Below are 8,733 nucleotides of genomic sequence, written 5' to 3'. Positions count from 1 at the left end.
TTCTTCCAGTAAGATCTCAGGCTCAATCTTTCCAACCATAAGTGGTCGGCTCCTCCCTTGAATGGCCTTGATGGCTGTGACATCCAGCTCCATGGTCACTGGGTGTCGAGCTGGACCTCGCTGGGATTCCTCACCAGATGCAGACCCATGAGCCATTCACTTTGAGGGGAATGCAGGGCTGCTGTAAATAAGGTTAGAAGAAGTTGAGCTATGTTTTTAAGTTAAATTATTTGTATTTACTTTAATGTTTTTAATCACTGAGGTTGATTTTTTCATAGCATGTACATTTTTAAGAAAAAATTAATTTTTAGTGCTTAAGTTTTACAAAATATTATGCTTGTTCATTTTATTTATAACATTCATTTAAATGTCTGTGGATGTGAGAGAGATTCAGAGATCTTTAACAGATGGCAAAGCTGGAGAAAGAATTTGCTGTCTGTCGGAGGCTTTAGAGGGACTTTAAGGAGGTCAGGGCTTGTTCTGGCCCACTGTGTCATTCCATGACATCATTCAAGGCCTTATTGCCACTCAGTGCCCTGTCGCTCAGCTCTAGGACCATCTGAGCCACTAAGATCAGCCTCATTGACCCCGAGAAGGTAAGTGCACAGGAATGGGGAACAAGGATGGCAAGTGTGTGAGGTGTGCCCCTCCCAGACCACACCAACGGGTATGACTTAATGTTGGGAATCAGTCCTCATCCCAGCTAAGTTATCCATGTGTACCCCTGTTAGACCGAGAAGGATATATTCAGTCACTTATGCCCTGCGTATAAATTGGTTAGCTTTTCAATAATGTATTGGCTGTGCAGATTTAGTTCTGTTGTTGCCAATATATGTTTGCATGAGGTATTTATGTGTAAGAAATCATAGTTGTTTTGCTGTATATTTGTTAACTTGTGCTCCATGATCAACAAGTAATTATAGAGAAAATGAGTCAGTTCAAATTATCTTCCTTTTCTGTTCAAATTTTAGACAGCTTCATTGTCATCATATGGAAGGCACTTGGTCAATGCTTCTCAGTGGAAGACAATTTTATTCATTGAAGCATCAAACAGTAAAAATAGTCTATTCAGCCCATTGTCCCTTTTCTGCATCTCTGGAAGGTCCATCCAATTAGTCTCATTCCTCTGCTCAGTATCTCACAACCCTAAAATATTTTTCTTTCTTTAGTATTTTATCCAATTCCTTTTTGAAGTTGACCATTGAATTTGCTTTTATCACTCTTTCCTACATTGCATTCTAGTTCATAACAACGTTTGCAAAGATAAACAAATCATCCCTTTGGACCTTCTGCCAATAACGTTTAACTTCCTGTGAATATGGCTATTAAAGAATTCTCTCAACCAGCTATGCCAGAGCTCTGCCCCTGCGACGGTCATTTCCTTTGGTACTCCATTTCCTTCATGATCTTACCCTTCATTGATTGCTCATATTACAAGGCAATTAAATGAAAACATGATGCTTTATAAAATTTACCATTAGTTAAAATTAATAAATATGTAGTTTGTATTGTTAACTGCGAAGATGGAGTCTATTTTCATCCATAGCTTCCCTCTCTCCCCCTCTCTCCCCCTCTCTCCCCCTCTCTCCCCCTCTCTAATTATAAACATTTACTTCTAATCATTTGGTGAGGATCCTATTTGGATCAATGTACGCTACATTCATTATAGTTGTGATGAAATGTGAATATAGAATCATAGGAGTTCAGAGGGAGCCTTTAGGTGCCAGCTTCTTCCAGTACTCCCAAGAACCAGATCTGCCACAAGACACCAATTTACATTTGCCTAGTGACTTTAATACAGTAAACCATGACAGTAACGTGATCACAGGAGAACATGTGAATCAATAGTAGATATGTAACCAAAAGCTTGGTTAGAGATAAAGGCTCTCGGAGGGAACATAAAGGAGGAGGAAAAAGTGGAAAGAATTTGGCAGGAATTCCAGAAAGCTGGAGGCAGAAAAAGAGAAGTGAAGGAAAACGAGATGTGTGGATGGCCAGAACGTATTGCATGGGGAGACCACAGAGGATGGCAGAGCTGAAGGTGGTTCTGGAGATAAACAAGGGTGAGGCTATGAGGGGGAATAAGAGAGTGTTGTCAGGGTGACAATGATAATGAGTTGACATTCCAAACAGCCACAGCTGCCCTCAAGGCTCTCCTTTCCCTGGAACTCTCCAATGCTCCTGCAACCCATCTCCTCATGCCCTGGGATGTTATACCACCAATGCCACTAACTGGTATCCTGCAGCTTTTAAAATCTTTCTTCCAATTCTCTTCTTAACAGGCTAGAGTTTTAAATAAGCTACATGCGCTGATGCTAATTAATACCATTGAATTATAGTCATGGAGAGACCTGGCATGGAAACAAGCCCTTCAGCCCATTGAGTCCATGCAGACCATCAACTATCCAATTTATTCTAATCCTAACCCATTTTATTCCCCCCACATTCCCACCAACACCCCCCCCCCCAGTTTCAACACTCATCTGCACACTAGAAGCAGTTTACAGTGGCCTAACAATGTGCATATTTTTAGGATGTGGAGGAAACCATGAAAATCCATGCAGTCACAGAGAGAACGTGCAAACCTCCCGCAGACAGCACTGAAGGCCAGTAAATATACAGGAACATAGTGGAGAGCAGGGACACTGTTGAAAACATCACAGACATACTAAGCTAATTTGGAATAAAAGTGTGAGTGGACTCATTCCACTGTCATAAATCAAGAGCCTTGATAATATATTATGATAGCAAAGCAATCTTTCCTCTAACTCACCATGAAACATCCACTAGTCATTAATTTTGTTACTGAGCACATACTTTAGCATTAGCTTGCTCTCTTTTATAATATATACACAAGAACATAAAATATGTATTGGTAGGATAACATTTGATTTGTATTACCAATGCACCATAGAAAGCATCCTATCTGGATGTATCACGGCTTGGTATGGCAACTGCTCTGCCCAGGACCGCAAGAAGCTGCAGAGAGTAGTGGACACAGCCCAGCGCATCACGGACACCAGTCTCCCCTCCTTGGACTCTGTCTTTACCTCTCGTTGTCTTGGTGTAGCAGCCAGCATAATCAAAGACCCCACCCACCACGGACATTCTCTCTTTTCTCCTCTTCCATTGGGTAGAAGATACAGGAGCCTGAGGGCACGTACCACCAGACTTAAGGACAGCTTCTACCCCACTGTGATAAGACTATTGAATGGTTGCCTTATACAATGAGATGGACTATGACCTCTCGATCTAACTTGTTGTGACCTTGCAGCTTATTGCACTGCATTTTCTCTGTAGCTGTGACACTTTACTCTGTACTGTTATTGTTTTTATCTGTACTACATCAATGCACTTTGTACTAACTCAATGTAACTGTACTGTGTAATGAATTGACCTGTACGATCAGTTTGTAAGACAAGCTTTTCACTGTACCTTGGTACAAGTGACAATAATAAACCAATACCAATATTGATTTTGGATATAATAAGGGCAAAACTGTTTTCTCTGGCTACATCAGATGAAAGGTGTTGGGTAAAATGGAAATCCAGAAGGGAGATGGGATTTTCTTTTTTAACTGCAACTTACCTACACAACCCCACATCCAATGATTCAGAATCTATCAATCACAGCCTTGAATATTATGACTTTTAAGTCAATTATCGCCAGAGGCAAAACGAGGAACCTACACATTTCTGTGTGAGTTTGGAGTTGGGATGCTGGAATACTGTGAGTGTACTGCTCAGTCAGAAGTCCTGTGCTAAAATACAAACAACGACTTCTCAGATCATCAAAGGGAGCAGCATATATGATCTCCATTGCAAGGGCAGCCTATCATGTCTCATACATACTCTGTTTTACGCCAGGACTAACCTCTGGTGCCAAGTTGATTTTGCTGCAGAACGTCATGAAAGGAATACTTTCAGATATCCAGATCTCAATAAGCTCATGCCTCAGGAGCACCTAATTTGAATTTTTAACTGCACTGTTTGATTTTACCAAGAATAAGATGCAGCCAAGGTGGTCTCTGCCTTATCGCAAGCTGCTTACAAGTGAAACATATTTAGAAGTAAGGAAATGAAAGAGCAGAAAAGCCCACTGCAGACACTGAATACCAGGTACTGCTTCAGGGATGTGCAGAAGATAGTAGTTTTAGTAGGTATTTCTAATAATCCTTGCATCAACATAACTCCTTTAGTGAACAAGACGTCCTGAAGTGGTTTATAATCAAGGAAATACTTTTGAAGTGTAGTCACCACTGCAGTGAAAGATCTGAATGTAACTGAAAAGCAAAGGACTCCATAGGCGCAGATACATGTATGACACAATGTTAATGTCATTGTTGACTACAGCTGGAGTAGCCTGCGCAATCTTCCACATTGGAAACTGGGTAGAAAGGCTTGGGAAAGGTGATTTCGTTTTGGGATAATGCTGAAGCACATCAGGTTAAGTGGAGGATTAATGCTTATTTGAGAGGGTTGAGGGGTAAATCTGAATGTGTCAGAAAGCTGCCTTTAATAATTGATACTTAATCTTCAGGCAATATATCAGCATACTCTGTGGGGGAAGCAGTTTATGAATTTCAATACATCAGTGACTCACTTGGATGAGATTGACTTAGGTTTGTTTAACAGAGTATCCAGAGATATTCCTGGGCTTTTGCAAGTCCCCATTGAAAGCAAAGCAGGACCATTGTGACGTTGGAAGTAGCTGAATAATTGGCAGGCTCAATTGCCATAATACTGCAAGCTGACGGTTGTTTCCTCAAGTAATTGGCTTTGTTCACAGAACGGGCATCGACTGCGAATTTTGGAAACTTTGCAGTTTAGGTTCTAAACTTTGGAGGTAACTCTGTGTGAATTCAGCTGTGGTATCAACACGGGTGCCCTTTGTTCTGCCTTAGTTTGGAAGAGAATCACAAGGGACTTCCACAGGAACTGCAGTCACATCAGGAGATGGAAGGACAGTGTCAGGCTGTAGCTCATGTACCTCAGTATGCACAGGAGGCAGGGCTCAGTGGAAGGATGTGCTCCACCAGCTGGGTACATAGAGAATTCAGAAGGAACATCATAGACCTTGTACATAGTGAAGTAAGTCACCGACGTCCCCACAGCAATAGGTTTTTGTTCCACAGGGATATCAAAATGGACCAGGCAGGAAAATGGAATCGAAAGTAAGATGAGCTTGGTCATTATTTTACTGACTGGCTAAGAACGCTTGAGGGGCTGTATGGCCTATTTCTTTTCTCATTTCCTCTTTGGTTCCCTTGTGGATTATCTTAACTTCCTGCCTGCAGATACAGTTTCTCTCTATTAACATTTTCAACATACTTCATTATTTGGAACAACCTTATTAAATCTCCCCTTAGCTTTCCCTATTCTTTTCTGGTCTCTCCATTAAACTGAAATTCTGCACTCCTGGTGCAAGTAGAGTCATGGAATCACACAGATTGGAAACAGTTCACTCCCACATCAACCATCAAGTACCCCTTCACACTAATCCCATGATAACGTAGTGGTTAGCGTAACGCTATTACAGCGCCAGCAACACGGTTTCAATTCCAGCCGCTTCTGTAAGGAGTTTGTACATTCTCCCCGTGTCTGCGTGGGTTTCCTCCCACATTCCAAAGACGTACGGGTTCGAAGTTGTGGGCATGTTATGTTTGCGCCGGAAGCGTGGCGACACTTGCGGGCTGCTCCCAGAACACTCTACGCAAAAGCTGCATTTCACTGCGTGTTTTGATGAACACGTGACTAATAAAGATATTTTATCTTAAAAAAGTCTTAACTCCCCCAGATTCTACCGCTCACCGACACACCTACACACTAGGGGCAATTTACAGTGGCCAATTTTAGTTTACTAATCTGCAAGTCTTTGGAATGTGGTAGGAAACTAGGGAACCCAGGGCAAACTGATGGGGTCACAGGGAGAAAGTGCAAACTGCACACAGACAGCACCCAAGGTTAGAATGGAACCCAGATCTCTGGAGCTGTAAAGCAGCAACTCTACTTAGCTGGAGCACTGTGTCGTCCTTGTATACCTGCATCCTGTCGAGCACTGATGACCAACATGCATGAACTTCCAGTATTTTCTGTTTTTCTTTTTGAATTACAGTTTTTACTATTTTATTCTTCGTTTATGTTGTTCCCAAGGCCAGATGTCCCTGGGGTACAAGAACACAAGAAAGAGGGCAGTCGTAGGTTCAATATGATCATGAGATAAGATAAGATTTCTTTATTAGTCACATGTACATCGAAACACACAGTGAAATGCATCTTTTCTGTAGAATGCTCTGGGGGCAGCCCACAAGTGTCGCCACATTTCCAGTGCCAACATAGCGTGCCCACAACTTCCTAACCCGTACGTCTTTGGAATGTGGGAGGAAACGGGGGCACCCGGAGGAAACTCACGCAGTCTCAACTCCTCTGTCATTTCTCCATAGCCCTCACTTCACCATTTTTCCCCAAATCTTAATCTATCTCTATCTTAAATATTTCCAATGATCTGGCCCTGCCACCCTTAAGGAGAGAGAATTCCAGAGATTCACTACCTGCTAAGAAATTTCTACGCACTTCAGTTTTAATTGGGATAGCATTTAAACTCCTTCCACTGAGCCTAACCTTGACTGTACACAGAAATCTTCCCTGTTGCTGGCATCACTGCATTGCTTTAGTTGCAGGGGAAAAAGTGACTGACAGCCCATTTTCTATCATTAACTTTGACACTGTTATGAAAAGAGATCACAAAATTCTCTAGAGGTTAATTATTTAGTTGTTTAAAATCATGAAGTACTCTGAACAAAGTGTATTCCCCTGGATTTTCCTTATCCTTGAAACAGCTCGAAAAGAGGTTAACAATTCTTCAACATTCACAGGAGTGCTTGCTTTAAATAAGCAATGAATGAATTAACATTTGCTAAGGTGCGAATATAGTCATTAACCTTTAGAAAGTGTATTATGTGTAAAGCTGTGCACTTCAAAGAACATTATTTCTCCTTTAAATCATTCTTACCTTTAGATTGTTCTAGGGAAATGTATGGGTTGGGCAGAATTTTAAAATACAGATTTGAACAGAAGCGTAATTAGCATATAGGACAGGTCCGTCACAAAAATGTTAAATGTAAGTTTTAGAAAAATTGTGTAAAAATAAAGATTATGGGTGAAATTCCATTGTGTGTAATGCCTTAGTGACTATGGACTTCCCTCACCCTAAATCTATAAATGCTACCTCCTTGGTTGAAAACTTAGTGAAGGGTACATTTTTTTTCAGGATAATTTTCATGATTATTCCCACTGCCAAGATTTTTCTGCAGAGCTCAGTACCGATATTTGTGGAATAATTGCTTTTCCAGCTCTATAAGGTAATCTCTATGTATCAACCAACCCATCAATCTATCCAGTTTTACGCATCTATCTAAATATTCATCAGTCTAAACAGCCATCTAAACATCCATCTAAATAACCATCCATCTAAATATTCTTCAAGTATCAGTCCAAGTAAATATGATCCAGAATGGGGATTTGATAGGCATGCAAAAGAAGAATAACTGCAGGATTACTTGGAGAAAAGGAGAGAGAGAATGGAACGGATCGGATGCTCGGCTAGGAATCGGCATAGATCTTAATTGGCTGAATGCCCTTCTTCTATGGCATAATAAGTAAGTAGAATATCAACCTAACTAAATATCTAGCTATACATTTATTTAAGTATCTATCCATCCTAATATTTCAAATCAATATATATCTATTTATGTATTCATTAAATATTCATCCATATAGCCAGTAAAATATCGAGCTATCCATTTATCCAAAATATGATCAGGCACGGTAGTGTAGTGGTTAGCGTAACGCTTTACAGCGCCAGCGACCCGGGTTCAAATCCGGCCGCAGTCTGTATGAGTTTGTACGTTCTCCCTGTGTCTGCGTGGGTTTCGTCGGGTGCTCTGGTTTCCTCCTACATTCCAAAGACGTACGGGTTACGAGTTGTGGGCATGCTATGTTGGTGCCGGAAGCGTGGCGACACTTGCGGGCTGCCCCAGAACACTACACAAAAAGATGTATTTCACTGTGTGTTTCGATGTACATGTGACTATAAAGATATCTTATGTTATCTTATTAATCCAAATGTACAAGACTCCAAACAAATATTCATCCAGTTATCTATTCATCCAAGAATCAGATACATATTCAAACCACCCATCTACCAACCCCCCCATCTCTTCTTAAGCCATTCACTCGGGGTTAAGAATGATTTGCTTCCACTCCAGTTCCACGGCTCCTGAGTTGGCTAGTGAGGCCAATTAGTGGGACCCCAGGCTCTTCCACAGATGAGGTACGAGGTTGCTTAATGGGGTGGGTAGTTGGGAGCTGGTGCACCTCCTTTTACAAGTTACACTTGGCTTAAAATGTGCTCATTTTGAAGAGACTGGAGGTACCTCATGACATCACATATTCTCCTCCTCTATTTTGTGTGGTCTAGGGATTCCACTGAATCAGTAAAGATATCACTTTTTCCTCCAGGAAGCTTTGAGAAGGGAACTTTTGTTTGGGGAGTCTGGTGTTGGATGTGTGAACAACAAGATCATCCCACTGGAGGAGACTGGATGTAGTGAGAGCCTCGATACTAAGAATGGTGGCCTGGGATAGGACACTGACGTTGGTTCACATCCTGCTAGTAGATCTGGAGGTCTTTGGAGATAGTATTAGTTGTACTGCTCCTACCAGCCCATAAGAT

This window comes from Pristis pectinata, chromosome 22, assembly GCF_009764475.1.
Source record: "Pristis pectinata isolate sPriPec2 chromosome 22, sPriPec2.1.pri, whole genome shotgun sequence".
In the NCBI taxonomy this organism is placed as follows: Eukaryota; Metazoa; Chordata; class Chondrichthyes; order Rhinopristiformes; family Pristidae; genus Pristis; species Pristis pectinata.
Note: the sequence above shows the minus strand (reverse complement) of the source record.